Here is an 18,356-nt window from a genome sequence, read left to right on the forward strand (position 1 = left end):
AAATACAGAATTCTTAACAGTCCTATAAGTAATGATGTTGGTGGATATGGCATTGCTAATGCAGAACAAATGTGAAGCTCCGAAAAGAAATGTTTTAAAATATTATTTGCATTTCTGTGTGTATTTATGTAAATGTATGTCATATTTATATCAGTGTCCATAGAGGCACATTCATGAATATATTTCTATACCTATCATAAAAATTCAAATTTATTAAATATGTATATATATTTAGTTTATCATACATAAAGCATAAGACATGCTATAAGTGATTTTATAGTAAATAAGCAATTTCATTCTAGTTTTTTTTTAAAAATAGCTATCACTGTGAGTCAAGAAAAAATGTTTGTTTTTAAACCTGAATTTTCTTATGAGAGCTTTGGATCACATTAATTCTGGTTTTACTTCTTAGGTCTTGCATTCTGTAAGTTATGTATGGCTTTTCATATAAACACACTGGTGTTTACAGATGTTTGCTACTATCATTAGTATAAGTTAATTCATCTTTAAAAATGAGGTATGGAACTAAGTTAGAAATTCCTATGACAAGAATATCTAAAAATATGATATATAAATTATCAACATAGAAATATATTTTAAACAAATGGAAACTCTATCACAAAATACAGAACTAGATACTTAGATCTCAGATAAATTCACTAAAACAAAAATAAATTAATAAATTAATTAACTTTTCTGTTTTGGGTTTGACAACTGTTTTAACAATTTAAAGTTGTCTGCATTCAATTTCTCCAAATGTTTCAACACAATCCCTTTGTCCTGCCCCGGGAAGCCTTTTCTTTTTATATGATATTTCAAGAAACTATTTTCAGACACAACTTCTCCCACCCCCAAGCTTCTATTTTTATTTTACTTTCTGTTTTTTTTTAAAAAAAATACAGAAAACTCTTGGGAACACAGGAGGTAGTAGCTCTGGCGACTGGGGTTGTCATTTCATTTATGCCGTTGGTGAAGGCCAGCTGGCAACAGTAAATCTTTGCTCCAACACTCCACGGTGTTATCTTAAATGTTCCTAAGTGACAGGGCCCTCAAACTCCATCACCACGGTACTCTTGCTAATTATTCACAGACACTATGCTGTGACACTGAGGAAAGAAGGCTACAAAAGTCTTCTTCATTAATGTGGGCTGGTTAAGAATAATTAAATCACCAAAAAGCTTAGAAGATAATAAACCCACATATTTGGGAAGGACAATATGAAATGAGATATAGATATATAGAAGAAGGAAAGAAAAAAGAAAGAAAGAAAGAAAGAAAGAAAGAAAGAAAGAAAGAGAGCTTGATAAATAGATGAGGAAGAGAGAGAGAAAGAGGGAAAGAGAGAGGAACAGAGAGAGACAGAGGAGAGAAATACAGGAAGAGAAGGAGTAGGAAAAGAGACAGGAAGAGAAGTGTGTGTGTGTGTGTGTGTGTGTGTGTGTGTGTGTGTGTGTGTATGTGTGTGTGTGAATGTGTGTGTGTGTGTGTTGTAAATATATATTGAAATCTCACAGCATCTATGAACCTTTAAGATAATCTGCCTTTACTAAATTATTCATTGGAAATATATCCTGAAGGCAGTGGAACGCTATTGACAGGTTTTAAATAAGCCAAAAAAGTGACATGACAAGATTGGACTTCTGTAAATCAGAGAGACTGAATTGTGAAAAATGGATTGAAGAGGCCATGACCTGAAAAGTGGACACCAGTTAAGAGAGAGCTACAGGCAATCAGAGGAAAGCTACTGTCATGAACATTAGCAGTGGGGAGAGAGATTAGATAGATAGATGATAGACAGATGGACAGACAGACAGACACTAACTGACTGACTGACTGACTGACAGTAGTTAGATAGATAAAATATCTAAAGCATCTGGTACCAGAAAGAATGCTTGATGGTGAGAAAAATAATGAGAATCATAAAATTTTGGTTTTGCTTCTTTACATTTTCACTTATATAATAAATGGTTTTGAATGCCTATAAAGTTACAGACTATCACAGCAGTGATATCTATCAGGAGTCCATATCTATCTCCTGTTAGATACCCTAAGCTCAAAGTGTCAAGGACCTAACAGCTATTCACCTCTACAGTTATCCTGCTTTCAATTCATAACTAAAGGGAGCTGGTCTTAGGAGCAGGAAATTGTTCAAATAGGTTTCGTTTGTAAATATTAACCTTTCTCAAGCTGGACTGACACAGAGACACAGATTTTACAGGTACTCCTAGCATTCTCCATTACAGTAAGCTTCACATACATGTGGTGGCAATACATCCAAACTCTTCTCCTCTCTATCCCTATATTTTTGTAATTGCTTCCTTTAGTCACATTCAAAATTGTTTGCATTGAATCCATCACTTGGATTTTCATCCTGAGAAAACTAAACTAAAAGGAAGTCAAGTTATTTACCTTTGAAGGGATAGAAACTGTGGTGATAAAAGTCAAACAAGAAAGGTTCCAGTGAATTCTATGATCATGGAAAAGCATACTTCTCTTGAACAAAAGGAAAGGGAAACTTCACTGGGGAGAAGACCACAGAAGAAAATTGCCTGTGAACCAATTGTGAATGGCGTGATTAAGTATGGGAAGAGAATAAAATTGCTAAGCAGGAGAAAATTAACTTCTTTTTTTTTTTAAAATCATTTAAAAACTGAAATCAAATGCAGTGTGGCTAATACCTCAAATCTCCTGTCTTTGGAATTTAGAATCAAGAGGAATCCATTTGATAGAAGTAGCTGGGGACTTAAGCAGATGCTTCCTCATGCTTGGCCTTACATGCCCTGCTAAGGAGCAGGACTTCATCCTGAAGGCAGTGGAACGCTATTGACAGGTTTTAAATAAGCCAAAAAAGTGACGTGATAAGATTGGACTTCTGTAAATCAGAGAGACTGAATTGTGAAGAATGGATTGAAGAGGCCATGACCTGAAAAATGGACACCAGTTAAGAGAGCGCTACAGGCAATCTGAGGAGAGCTACTGTCATGAACATTAGCAGTGAGGAGAAAGTACTGTATTCTTGTGGTATTTTGTCTTGTTTGCTGTTGGAGGGTTGTATTTTGTTTTGTTTTCTGGAAAAAAAAAAAAAAAAGAACAGAGGGAAAAGGAGAGTAGATCTCCGGACAAGGGCATTGGGAAGAGTGGAGGAAGGAGAAGCTGGTTGAGATGTAGTGTATGAAAGAAGAATCTATTTTTCAATAAAAACAGCAGCATCAACAACAAAAGAGCAGAAATTACAGTAATTGTGATTTATTTTGGAGAGTTGGGAAAATAAATCACCCAAGGTTTTAAGTGAGTATATTGCTCCAGAACTGGATTATTATCCAATAGCAAATCAGAAGAGGAATTTCAGTTTAGGACTCTTTTCATTTTAGCGTTTGTTGAGAAGGTTTTGTTTATTTCTTAGTTGAAGCTATATGGTAGGTAGTTGATTATACGAAATTGGGCCTTTACACATTTGAGTTCTGTATAACACATTGAATGTTTTATTAAAAATCAACAAACTTCAGCTTGCTTATCGTTTGTAAATATTATGTTTTTAATTGTGCATATATGTGTAAACAGCAACAAAATTTACAAATACCTTAATTAAACTAATCAAAAGGCAGGGGAAACTCAAACTGATAAAATTAGAGATGAAATGAGAGACACTAGAGTAGACATTGAGGAAATTCATAGTCATGAGGATGTACTTTAAAATTTAATATTCCAATAAGTTGGAAAATCATAAAAAATTTCTGGATACATACAACCTATCAAAGTTGAGTTAAGAGGAAGTAGTTATTTAAGAAGACATATAACATACAATAAGATAGAAGCAGTAATCAAAAATTTCCCAACTATAAGGCCCAGGGGCAGATGGAGTCAGCAAAAATCCTTTCAGATCTTCAAAGAAGAAATAACTCCTGAATCATTCAAAGGCTAGGACAGAGGTGCACAGCTCCCTCTATAGGGATTACCTCTATATTATACAGATTACCTCAATACAATGAAAGTTATTTCTAATCAAGCAATATCCATCATGATATCAACAGGGGAAAAGGAAAAATAAACAAAACATTTCCACTAAGATGAGCAACAAGACAAGAATGCCCACCCTTACATCTCCTATTCAATATAGTGCTTGAAGTTTTAGCTAGAGCAATAAGACAAGAAAATAAAAGGGATACAAACAGAAAAGAAAGAAGTTGAAACATCCCTATTTACTGATAACATGATTCTACACATGAAATACCCTCAAAGACTCCTCCAGGAAACACTTGTAACTGACAAAGACTCAACAAAGTGGCATATTATAAAATTAATATACTCGAAGCTGGGAGTGGTAGCACATGCCTTTAATCCCAGTAATAAGGATTTAGAGGCAGGTGTATCACTGTGACTTCAAGGCCAGGCTGGTCTACAAAGTGAGTCCAGGACAGCCAAGGCTACACAGAGAAACCCTGTCTCAAAACAAACAAACAAACAAACAAACAAAAAACAAACCCAAACAAAAACCGTACATAAAATTAACATACTCAAATCAGTACCGAGTTTATATGCCAAGAACAAACAGACCTAGAAATTAGTCACAGAAACAGTCTTTCTCACAATAGCCTCAAAACTCAAACAAAAGCTGTGGAATAAACCTATCCAAGGAAGTGAAACAGTTATAAGGTAAAATGCCTGGTCCTTTGATTTGGACCAATAAATTAGCAATCCAGAACTTAGGGTGCCTAGGGAAGAGCCTACTACTGGTGTGTTGCTAAGTGGACATAGTATTATGCAGATGTCTAAGTTTATATCTGTATGCCCATAGATTAACCCAGCTCACAGACCTTATCAGAGAAGTTTATTTGTGTAGTGGATTGTGGTTGATTTTGGGACTCAGGGGGTGATCAAAGCGCAGAGAAACAGTGACTGTGTCATGCTCAGTTACATATCAGACATTTGTAACACCCTTCTTCTCACAGATGTCCAGGGCACATTGGATAAGGAGGAGCAGTAACATTTTAAGAGCCAGGAATCCAGGAATATTGAATTGAAGTAGCCTCTTTTAGACATCCTGTGATTGCTGCAGTTAGGAACTCAGAGCAGCTCTGGTCACCTGTACGAGATCAAGCTGGTTAGTGTTTTAGCATGGAAAGGGATGTAATCCTCAAGTCCTGGCTTCTTACTGAGCAGCTGTTGACATTGGCTTTGGGGAGAGACAGTGAGATTCCACTAAAGTTGTGGCCTGTGGTTGGTCAACAATGCTTCAGCGGATGGCCCCACACCTCTGAGGAGATAGCTACACAAATTAGACTTGATGAGTTATTTCAAAAATTAAAAGGTGACACAAAGTTGGGAGGGATGAGAAGGTGATGGATAGATCAGAAAGGAGGTATCAGGAGGAGAGGGGCTAAATATGATCAAAATACGTTGTATGATATTCTCCAAGCATTAATACTAAAATTTTATTTAACAAAAGAATTGAGATATTAAAAGGTTCAAGTTATGTTGTTCAAAGATGAGTGATCTACAAAGGTATTGATGAAACTGATGTTTGTTATAATATGGAGTTAAGAAGGAGACTATGTGTAAGCTACTTAATTGGAAGTGAGCACCAGGAATCTATGCAAAATTCACCAGGAATAGAGGCGAGTTCAAGCTTGAAGGCATTGCTTCCCAAATAAAAGTGAACTAATTTAACAATACTATTTTAATTGTTCCCACAGACTAACCTCCTGATAAATCACAGGAACTTCTAATCAATTTCCAAAAAAGCAACAATTGTTTTGATTTTTTTGCATGGTATTATTTGTTCTGGCATGTCCTCCCAAATGAAAACATGAAATTTTTATTGCAAATTCTTTTTTTTTATAAGAGGCCATACATCTGATAATGAACCATATTTTTATGTACCCTTTCCCATAATATTTCTAAATAAAATGCTTAATTTAAAATAAAATATCATTTGTTTATCAGGTTTCCACAATGCATTCTAAACTTTTTTCTATATTAAGACTATTAGAAACAAGTCTGCTATAGATATTGATTTTTGAGTCACTTGGGAGCACATGATTTTATGTATCTTGGGCAGATAGCTAGTGATGGAATTTTAGATCGCACAGGAGAGGCATGTTTGTTTTTACTGTAAATCACCAGAACTTAGCCTAGTACACTGTAGAGTTTCATAGCTCCAACAGGAATGTGTAATCACTGCAATTGCTACACACCCACAAAGCATTTTCTGTTCTCATTTTTCTTGACTTTAGTAGCAATGAGTTCCATTGTGCTTGCTTTCAGTTGTTTGTCTTTTAAAAATGCCTAAATGCAATTTAAACTCCTGGCAGGATATGGCAAGTCTACCTCCCTTTGTTTTGGTATATGTTTGTAGAGTCTGCATGAACCACCTACTTAAGAGTACTATTCTTTCTTTTGAAAGTGTTTCACCATAGGCTAACTGCTGGAAGATGACTGAATTTGTTCTAGTACTAATAATGCAATACCAGATGGCCCAAGCTATCACACTGTTGATTAAATGTAATTCCACTGAGTAAAGCCATTGCAGAGAAGAGTTCAGGAGTGAAATCACATTTCAACTGCTTTCATCGCAGTTAATGCTATTGGATTTTCAATTTAACCACACATCTACATCTTCATTTCTTATTAATAAACTTGGATATATTAGCAACAGTAGACAAATAAGCATGAGAATGATTCTGCTTACTTGTCTCATTTTTCATCTTTTTAACACTATATTTACTGAATTATGTTAGCTGGAATTATAACTCATGCAGTAACAGTCATTCAGTGGCTTAAAAATTGTTAAGTTGTACCTTATATAATTATAATACTCACATTGTCCAATTTTGAATGTATTATTAAGAATAGCTCCACTTCTTCAAAGACTTCCTGCATTGTACTTTTATTGAATGCTTTCCTAAGAGACATTTGTTTAAGAAATATATATATATATATATATATATATATATATATATGCTGATCACTTAATAAACATAAAAGAATAAAGACTGTAAATTTGAGAGGGACAGAGAGAGAGAGAGAGAGAGAGAGAGAGAGAGAGAGAGAGAGAGAGAGAGAGAATAAAACACGGGATGGGTTGAAGGGAGGAAATGGGAGCAAGAAAGTGGTATAAACATATTGTAATTTTAAAAACTAAAAATTAAAAATTGTACAAGCTGGGAAAGGTAGTACATGCATTTAATCCCAAAACTTAGTAAGCAGAGGTGGGCGCATCTCTGTGACTTCAACTCAGACTTGTCTATATACAGATTTATACTCCAGTTACGGTTACAAAATGAGACGCTATATAACATTGAATAATTTTTGTGTACATAATAATTTTCTGAATGGTGTTAAGAAAGAAGTATTAGGACATATCACTTTTCTTCCTAAAATGTAATTTTATGTAGCATTTAAAGGAAAAGCAAGAGTGCAATAAATACATAGTTTTAATCTAATAAAATATAAGAATTAATAACTCCAGTTTAAAAAAATAGTTTAAGCTTTTTGAAAATCTCTTTCAAAGCCGACTGTGCAAGAACAATGTAAAGTCTTTCTACAATTTTAGCTTCTTATCTTTCTTCCAGTCTTTATGTTAGTACCATTTCTGGGTTCCTTGCTATGAGATACAAAAGGTCAATATTGTTTTTCTGACCTAACACTGCTTATTCCTTTAAAGGAAAAACAAATAGTGTGCAACTGTTAGGTCCTATTATTTGTTCATTAGGTTTTGTAAAGATTTAATGTACTTTGTTTGTTTCTTAAAAATTTATTTCTACATCAGCATCACCTGGAATTCCAGGAAGCTAAAGTATACCAGGTTCCTTCTCAGGGAAAAATGTGGTATTTAACTGAGGCATCAAATTTCTGAATTAGGAATTTATATCCTAGAAAACTTTCCACTGTCTTGGGGTAAATCCTTACCCTAAATAAGTAAGAATAAAAATACCACAGACTATTTCATCCTCATCCTCATGTATGAAATCTAAGGACTTGGGTACTCAGTGTGCCTTTGCCATCTCTCTCTCTGTCCTTACTTCCAGGTACCAAATGTTGAGAGTGGACACACTTAAGAATGCAAAGATTATGCAGCAAGATATATTTGTACATCAAATACTCCATTTCAGTATGACTCAGATGCTGCCAAAGCAAATTCGTAGAACTTCAGCCGTTTGGATATACATGAAGAAATACGACTTTTTACAATCACTGCCATCGTTTAAGTGAATCAAAAAATAAAATTTGCAATAAATGTCATGGACTTATTCTACACAGTAGTTGTTACTTTGTAAAGTATGTAATCGCAAATATACTAACACAAGCCCACTACACACATACAAACACACACTCACTCACTCACTCACTCACTCACTCACTCACTCACACAGTCAAACATAACTATAATTATGGTTTTGGACCAACATAATATTAAATTTGTAGGACTGCGTTCTGAAGGAAAGCTTAAACTCTAAGTAGCTCACTCATTTAACAAGTGAAATAAAATAAGTTGCATGTTACCCAAACCACCTTGTTTCAGACAGCAGGGGAACAGAACAACAGAACCCAGACAGCATTGTTACCATTCTCACCTGTTGACAGCCCTGTTAGAGGGTTAGGGTGATCTACTGAAAACCTAACAATATCATAGTCAAAACTATGAGAAGCTTCTTACAAATTCCAAGTCACCGCACATCATAGTATTGATGCTGGAATTGAAAATCACTCTGTGTTTGCCGCCTGAAAATCAATGCATACATAAGTTGCCACTGCCAATCAAGCACTAATGATCATTACTATAATTTGAATACTGTTCATATTATATATCCACATTTGAAACAACATAAAAGTTTGATGCCCCTTATTTGACCACTCCCCTTTGGTGGGGAGGCCTGGTGGCACTCAGAGAAAGAATAAGCAGGCTACCAAGATGAGACTTGATAGCCAATGGCCATATAGTGGGGGAGGAGGTCCCCTTCAGTCTTAGACCTAGGGGAGGGGAATAGGGTGAAATCCAGAGGGAGGGAGGAACAGGAGGATACAAGTGATGGGATAACAAATTAGATGGAATCTGAATAAATTCATAAAATAAAATTTTAGAAAAGTTTTTCTACCTACTAGCTTCATACTGTCATAGCCTGTACCACCTATAAATGAGAAGTCCGAAGTCCATCATGAGGCGCATCAAGAATCTTTTTTTCACAACATACTATCTCATGCTTAAATGATGGGAGGAAGATAGGCTGGAAGGAACATGGGAGGAGTTGCTGGAGTGGAGTGATGGTGAATAAAATATGTATTTCCTGTATATGAAATTATCAAGACTAAAGAAAATATTTTTGTAGAAGAACTCATTTTTTTTATGTGTCCTTTTTCTGACACTCTTAATCTTGGTGACACTTCTGAGCTCTTTGCCATAGGATGTAGGTCATTCTATATCTGACACATCACCATTTTTTAAAAAAAAAAAATTAAAGTTTCTTAGCCGATGGAAAGGACATTCTCCACCGTTAAGTGGAGAAGGAGATCTGACTTTCACACAAACTCTGGTGCCCCATATTTGACCATGTCCCTTGGATGGAGACGCCTGGTGGCACTCAGAGGAAGGATAATAGGTCACCAAGGAGAGACTTGATACCCTATGAACATATACAGGGGGAGGAGGTCCCCCTCAGTCACAGACATAGGGGAGGGGAGTAGGGGGGAAGCGGGAGGAAGGGAGGAATGGGAGGATACAAGGGATGGGCTAACAACTGAGATGTAATATGAATAAATTAATTAAAAAATTAAAAAAAAAATAAAATTAAAGTTTCTTAACCTCTAAACTATCAATATTTTGAGGTGAATAATCCTCTTGAGTAGTGGCTCCTGCATTGACGTCTGTTTAACAATGAAATCCCCTTTCTTACTTCCCTAGTTGTGAAACCTGAAACAGCTCTATACTTAAATGGCCTATGATTTAGGAGCATATGTGTGATCAAACAGTTGGGAACCACTGGGTTTGTGGAATACAACAGAATTTCCTGTATTTCTAGATGTTCAACAAGAGTCATTTTCTGTCACTTTAGGCTAAGAAGTAGATTTCACAAACATAAAATAAATGGGGATCCTCACAGGTCACATTAAGATTAGGTTGGATTGAGCTAGAAATGATCATAATGAGTGAGTTAACTCAGAAGCAGAAAGACTCAAATGGTATATATTCACTTATATCTGCATATTAGCCCAACGGGCATGTCCCACGAAAGCCTTCACTTACCAGGAAACAGAGACAGAGGAGAGGACATTCTAGTGGGACTCTAGATGTGAGATTCATGAGAGAAAGGCAAAGTAGAAGGACCCAGAGGGTCCTAGGAGCCTACAAGTAGAACATTATGATAGGCAGATTTGGGCACAGGGGTCCCACTCAAACTAGGCACCAGACAAGGACAATACAGGCGGTAAACCTTAAACCCCTACCCAGATCTAGACAATGGACAGAACACTCTCCACAGTAAAGTGGAGAGTGGGATATTACGTTCTCACACACTCTGGTGCCTCACCTCTGACCATGTCCCCTGGATGGGGAGACCTGATGGCACTCAGAGGAAGGACAGCAGGTTACCAAGAAGAGACTTGATACCCTATGATCATATAGAGGGGGAGGTAATCCCCCTCAGGAACTGTCATAGGGGAGGGGAATAAGGGGAAAATGGGAGGGAGGGAAGAATGGGAGGATACAAGGGATGGGATAACCATTGAGATGTAACAAGAATAAATTAATAATAAAAAAAATGGAAAAAGAAAAAAAAAATAAAAATAAAACAGAAAAACCTTGAAAAAAAAAAAAAAGATTAGGTTGACAAATGGAAGGCCATTGAAATAAGGAAATAATATTCTGTCTTCCATCCGTACTAGGGTAATTAGATAATAGTCCATTAGATGGATCTTAAACTTGAAATTTCCTGTTTTAACATCATGATATCGTTTCTTCCCTTTCCCCTGGAGTCTTCTATGGGCAATGTGGCTTTTTCCATATCTTGCAGTTTTAGCAGTCTGAAAGTGGATGAAGAGACCAAATGCTCTATCTGCTTTTGAACATTTTGTTTTGAGTGAGTTTCAACCTTACAGGAAAAATGAGGGGTTTGTATGGAGTTCTACTTTTATTCTTTGACTCAGCTTTGTAAGTTAGCATTACAGAGAAATTACACAGGCATGGTATTATCAATTAAAGGCTATTTAGTAAAAAAACCAGTTTAGTCATTGATGCTTTATTCTATAATTTTCTTGGCTTGATGTTAATATATTTCCATCTCAGAATTATAAGGAGGAATAGAAAATTAGGCGAGACCATCAATGTGTGTTGAGAACAAATGTCTATCTATAAGTTTTTAGATGATTATAATAAAAATAATAAAATTAATTTCTTCAGAGTGTACAAGTATTCAGTTTTTAAGAAATTATGTAAATTATGTGTAGGTGTTGCTACACCTGGGTTTTAGTCACTTCATCTCTTATTATTCACTAAAGATGCAGCTTATTAAAACTTTGTGAAATGATGTCCAGTTGTATTAATTTGTATTGTTATTTTGTATCATTATTCCTCACTGTAATGAAACACATGGGTTTGCTTTCATAATACAAAGGCATGTATTCATAACTACCTATTTGCCTTCAATGACTGTCTTCCTAGGGCAACTTTATTTAAAATAAATATGGATGAAATTCTTTCTGCTTAGAGAATTATTCCCACCTCTGCCCAATGAAGCTAACAGTTTATATTGAATGTGTTGTATATAGTAATGGATATAAGATAAGCCAAATCCTTGAGCCATATTTACATTGTAATGTTTCAGGACATTTGATTTCATTGTGAACTCCAAGATTGTGAACTGTAAACACCTGTCTCTGGTGTAGTTCAGTCCTAGCACACACCTTTAATTCAATGACTATCGGCTTATTGTAACCAGGTGACAGTGACGATAGGGAGGCTCATCCCTAGCACACACCTTTAATGAAAAGCTTTATGTACACAGGATTAACTGAAGATAACCCTAGGTGAAGAGGCAGAGCAAGAAACCAGCTGAGAGGGATTAAACAAGGAGGGACACTGAGAGAAAGATATTTAAAGACAGCATGGAGAAGAAGAAAAGGCTTTTGGCTTTTGACTTTTGGTTTATTCCCATCTTGGATGAGATCTGAGTAGGAAGGTATCTTTTCTTCTGCAATTTCTGTAGAGTAGGAAGGACAGTTGGGTGGTTACCCGCCTCTCTGAGCTAGCAGGCTTTCACAACAGCATCCTGCTTTTGAGTATTTATTGGTAAAATCAAACAATTGAGATTTTTTTTAGAATTTTAAACAACATTGAAATGAATAAAAAAATGTTGACAGGATTATTAAAACACTATTTCCTTAATTCAGAAATGATAGCCATTAGTTATAGAATCTGGTTATGTTAGATAAGATAAGAAGATGAGATTTGGACCTCATCAGTTAAAGAATGTTTAATTTGCATTGTAGAGTAGTGTCTAAATGCTGGAAAAACTCAATGAATCCTTTTTATTCCTTAGTCAATATAGTATTCAAATAGCAAATAAATCAATCAAAATTTAGTTCTTTGTTTATTTTGATGGTTTTCCTTTCCATCAATAAATTACATTTGTTTCTGTAATATTTTCTCACACAATCCTCAGATAATTCCAAAACTGTGATATTTTAATATATACTTTTTAGTTCTCTAGAACTTGGGCTAAAAGAAGGTGAGAATTTATCTAAGTTGTCAAAAGAAAAAAAGCCTAGGTGTAAGTGATCTTTTTTTTTTTAGCATGTGCAGTGGACACGTGCATGAGATATTCCAAAACTGTCAAGTCAGACGTAAGCATGATTAGAATAGAATTTCTCTGTGTCAAACCCTTTCTTAAATAAAAGTGACAAGTTCTGACAGATGTCCTGCTGGGTACGGATGAGTAACTGAGCAACCAGTACCGCAATGATCTCTGAAATAGCTTTTTGCCAAGTAAACACTGGAGAGTCAAAGTTTTTCTCCTGTCTGTCATCTGCAGACAACACTGTTGAAATGAAAGGCAACCACCACCACGTGTACTTAGAAAACTCACACATATGGCCTCCGAAGGTCTGGAATCTCTCCCTGTTTTCCTTAGCATGTTTCTAAGATGATGCAGTACATTACAATAGTGCTAGTAGCAAGTGAGTCTATTATGCCATTGGCTATGGTCCTCAGAGTCTGGGTGCTCTCGCTATGAGTGCATTTCCCTGGAAAATGATGCATTTTCTCAAAGGCTAGAAGGTAAAGTGACACAGGGATTATAGTGAATTGTGTTCCTGGGTCTCTTGAAAACCAAGGATAATAATCCATTTTCTTTCTTTTTGAACTATGTTAGTCCCTAGGGATAAAGAATATTATTTTCTACTCATATCAGGGCCATTTTGTGAACAAAGTCAGTTGTCAGGCAATGGTGGGAACTACAAACATCCATCTCTGTGAAAGCCCTGCATGCACTAACAGGTTGATATAAGAAGATGATGAAGTAACTTCTGGGTCCTTACTTAGTTGTGACTTTGACATATGAAGAGATCTTTTTAACCATATGTGTTTCTCTGTAAAACATTTCCTCAAAACAATCATTTAATGCAGGAGTCAGAAATCTGGACTTATCTTATGGGAATGATTATCGCTCATGGCCGCTCTCTACAGCTCATGTATTCAGTCTTGTTCTTATTACATCCTGGAAGCTTGAATTCCTTCCTTTGTGTCTCTTAAAAATCCTGGAATTTATTTTGCCCAGAGTGAGGTAGACAGAGGAGGTGTGTGGGAGAAGGAAGAATAAGAGAGAGGGGAGGGGTAGGGTGGAAGGAAGGAGAGGGAACAGCCATAGTTCATTGATGGAACATCTGAGAGTCACATCTCATTAATTCCATTTTATCCTATATTGAAGGAAAGCAGTCTCTACACCGTCTTTTAAAGTTCCAATAAGGACTATCAAAGCACTAGCGAATGGACCTTTTGACTCATCACAAACGGGCCTTAACTCTCATCTAGCGGTAAATATCATTCACCTGCTCCTACCAAAATATCCAAGGTATTCCATTCTGGCTCAGCTGATAGCACTGAAATACGGCCATGTATGCCCCTGTAAAGGCCTGCAGAATGCAGAGATGGGTTATGGGCCCATGGAGACCAGTTTCCATTTTATGCATGGTTTCATTAACACTCAAGAATTTTATAAATATAATGAGGTTATCCTCAAGCACTCTACTTGTTCATCCCTGCATTCTGCAGCTAGTGTCTTGAGTATATCTGAGAAAACCAACACGGACCAGAAGATATATATTCACACTAAATACTTGTAGAGGTTTTAGTTTTTCCTTTCATAGCCAGGAGGGAAATTAAATATGGTAAGTAAGAAAAAAAAATCCTTGTTTTTGTAGGATTTTTTTCATATTCTTTTGAACATGTTATTTCCTCACTCTCTCATCTGCTAGTATGTGAAAACAATCACAGTAAAACTATTATTTAACAAGGTTGCTTTATCAAAATGACATGTGAATTAATCAAGTACAAATTGTACTTCCTGGATGCTAAACAGTCTAGGTTAGAATGATGTTATTGCTATCCTATCTTGTGACTGCACTGCACGTCACCGTTTATAAATAACCTTGCACTTATGATTTCATTTGATCTTCATAAGGAAACTCTAGAGGAGGAAATTTTGTATTAATCTTTCCATTGCAGATATGAATGGAGGCACACAGAGGTTTTGTTTTGCTACTGGAGTCATATAATTAGACATGTGGAATAAGTTTTAAAATAGATTAGGAGAAAGAAAGAAAGGGAGAAGAGAAGGCAAGAGGGAATCAGAGTGGAGTACTAGGATTCAAAGCACATACCATCACATCACACAGCAGGTACCTCCCCAAACCAGACTCCTGAGGATGCACAGCTGACTCTCAATGTTAGTAACAACAGGAAGAAATCAGGAAGATGTTTCAAGTTTGGTGAGTCACAGCACTGTGGAAAAATTTAAACCTTAAAAACTTTCGTTTCATCCTGCGTTTGCTGTGAAGCCATCGATTCCATATCACAGACAATAATAGCACTGCAAAAGCAACTCAAAACCAGAGAGGGTCAGGGAATACATTGTCCACAGCACTTTTTCTAAGTTAGTGTAGGAATTCTCCCTGTGACAGGCAAGTTAGGAAAGCATCACCTGATCTCAAGCATCCTTAAAATACAGAATGCAAACTTTCTCCCTTTAAAGCTTTTGGGACTGAATGACTTACCCTGGAAGATTTCCGTTGCTCAGGCAGGTGGTCTCTCAAGAATTATGTTCCCTCAAAGGGCAACACATACCAGTGAATGATCAACTTAGGATTCTTTTGTTCCAATCTGAATTATTTCCAATGGGCCACACCAGCTCTAGAAGAGTTTATGAACTGGCTGGGTCATGGCTTAACATCATGCTCTGCTCAAACATACTTTCTTCAACTCATGAGCAACCATCCCAAAAGACGCTCTGTAGTGGAAGTTTTGGTTTCTTTTTTTTTAAAAAAAGCTAGTTTTGTAATGGTTTTGTTTTAATCCCAAATGTGTGAATTGGGGCTACTTTAAGTTAGTGTGCAACTGATAATTGGGTCAGCTGGCTAAGAAGGGGCATGGTCTTTGCCAGCTGTAGATAGGTTAACTTGGAGAACTCTAAGAGAGAGAGAGAGGATAAATGCCATATCTGAGAGAGATAGGAACTCTTGGAGGACAGAGAGAGAGAGAGAGAGAGAGAGAGAGAGAGAGAGAGAGAGAGAGAGAGAGAGAGAGAGAGAGAGACTTCGAGGAGGGAGAAGAAGACCGCTGGTTTACTGAACTGCTGGCTATTCTGATGACTGAGATTGGTATAGCCCCAAAGAATGTGGTAACTCTAACCAACTGGAAGTCGTCAAAGAGAACTCTACTCCCTCTCCCAAATAATTTTCTCTCTCTCCTACCTAGTGTTGGGGGCATCAGTAGAAGGGAGGTAAAGACATAAGAAACCTAAACTTTAAAAAAAAGTACACACAACAAGACTCTGTGTCTTAATCTTTATTTCCGTGCTGCAGCTTCTGCCTTCCATGCCCCCCACACACACTAAGACTCATGAAACAAGTTGCAGTTGCAATTACTGTGACAGCTATGACTGCTGTTTTCTTCCATCTTCCATGTCAGGGGTTCCTTTGCTTATTATTATCAGCACACTTCCATTTAATCAATTAAACACCTGAAGTTGCTACTGTGAATCCTGTGTCTAATTACTAGCTTTCATAGAGTTTGTATTGTAGCCTGAGATGTGGTAAACAGTGACAGATGTTTCTTCTTGAAGTATGATCCCAATTTCTATGACATCAGCCACTGGAATGATAGGACAGGCAAACAATGGATTAGCATTTTAAAGTGCATTCGGTTGGTAGTAGAATTTGAGAGGTGTGTACTGTTACCCTCTATGTTGGTGTATTGATGATTCCATATTTTGTGTCCTGGATAATGCAACCTGGGTAATGAAAAAGTCTGATGTTGAGCAGTTTTCAGTGAAGCTAACCTGTGTACTCCATGCACCCAGTCGGATCATTTTCTGTGGGGATGTGCTAACGAGATGGGCTGGAAACAATGTGGGGTCCCTTGCATGCTTCCATGTAGAGTATCACAGAGTCTCTTTCCTGAGAAGAAGAGATGCTAATTCACTGCTTCTTAACCAGATTAACACTCTTTGGATGGTAGAGTCCTTCATTTCCCTTGGAAGATTTGGGCTTAATCTAAAAAGGTTGTATGTATTACTCAATCACTGGCAGATTTGAAGCTTCCTTTTGGATACATTTCTCAGGCTTCTCTTTTCAACTTCAAACTTCATTGATGGTTTCAACTAGCTTGGAACTATGAATTAAATTTTGTTCCTGTAACTATCTCCTCCCTTTGAATATTTTTTTTTCTGACAGCTGAGAAAGCTAGCAAAGCATGAGTGTGTGGATGAGCCAGGAGCAGCGTTCCTCCGTGGTTGCTGTCTCAATATCCTGATTAAGTGACCTTTCCTCCTGTAAGTTGCCTTTAGTAGATGTTTTATCACAGAAATAAAAGGGATGCTTGAATTTATATGTGATCTTTGTTTCTGGAGTATCTACTCCAGAATATTTATTAATAACTTGCACTTTGAGGTTCTACCTCAAGGACTGCAATTAGATGCTGATCCAGAGTTGTGTTGTTTAAAGATTTATTTTTGTTGTTTTTTAAGTATGCATGTGCGTGTGTGCGTGCACACACACACACACACACACACACACATGGCTATGTAAACAAATGTGAGTGCAGGCTCCTGAGAAATACAAAAGGCAGCACCAGATCCACTGGACCTGGAGGGATAGGCAGTTTCGAGCTGCCTAGTGAGGATTCTTAGATTCAGACTAAGGATCTCTGCAAGAACAGTGCATGCTCTTTACTATTGAGGCATTTCTCCAGCCCTTCCTCTTTCACTGTATATTTAAGCTTTAATCTTTTTTTTTTCTACTTGAAACAGGATAACAAAGTCGATATATAGCCCAGGATGACCTCAAACTAAAGATTTTTCTGCTTCAACTTCCTGGCCACCAGAATTGCAAGTATTTGTCAGAATACTTGGTTTGAAATGTATTTGGCATTGAACATTCTGTTCATTTCATTTTGTTTTTCTGGTGTTAGACACCAAAATTATGATTTACACCTGCTGGGAAAAATGCTCTTCTTCTGAGGCACATCCTAGACCTTAATCTTTTAAGTTGACATTTCTTTCTGAACTTTAGTACTGTGTTCTTTGTGACTGGCATGTAGAACAATCTCAATAAATATTTAGTGATTGTGAAAAGTGCACACATAGCAAGCAGGTACACTTATTACATGGAAGTTTGGCATATGTTGTCAAAGCAGAGGTTCAACCCATGTCACTTTGCATAGAGGAACATCTGTAAATAAATCTAGATGAGCATCATTATAGCTGGATGAGAAAGAAACAGGGTGATCAGTTAGAGAATGCAGCCATGAAAACACTCCTGAGGGTACAGTGTTGAAAGCAATCTCCAAACAGGAAAAGCTGCTGCCATGCTTTCCCATCCATCCATATCCCTATGTTTACTTCTTACATAGTTTCTTTAGTCAATTTCAAATACTATATGTTTACTGGCCTGCAAGAGAAGGAATGGACCTGCAGAGGGTCACTGCTTAACCGCACAAAGTCATCCTTGACCTTGTACATGATGAAATAGGGCAATTTAGCATTTTCACTTATTTCCATAATCATCCTGACCAGTCAAAGGTATTTCTCTATTTTCTTATTAGACAGAATTGATGTATAGCTCAGCTTGCTTTGACTCACGGTTTCCTGTGT

Source organism: Acomys minous (genome assembly GCF_964271855.1).
Source record: "Acomys minous genome assembly, chromosome: 16".
NCBI lineage: Eukaryota > Metazoa > Chordata > Mammalia > Rodentia > Muridae > Acomys > Acomys minous.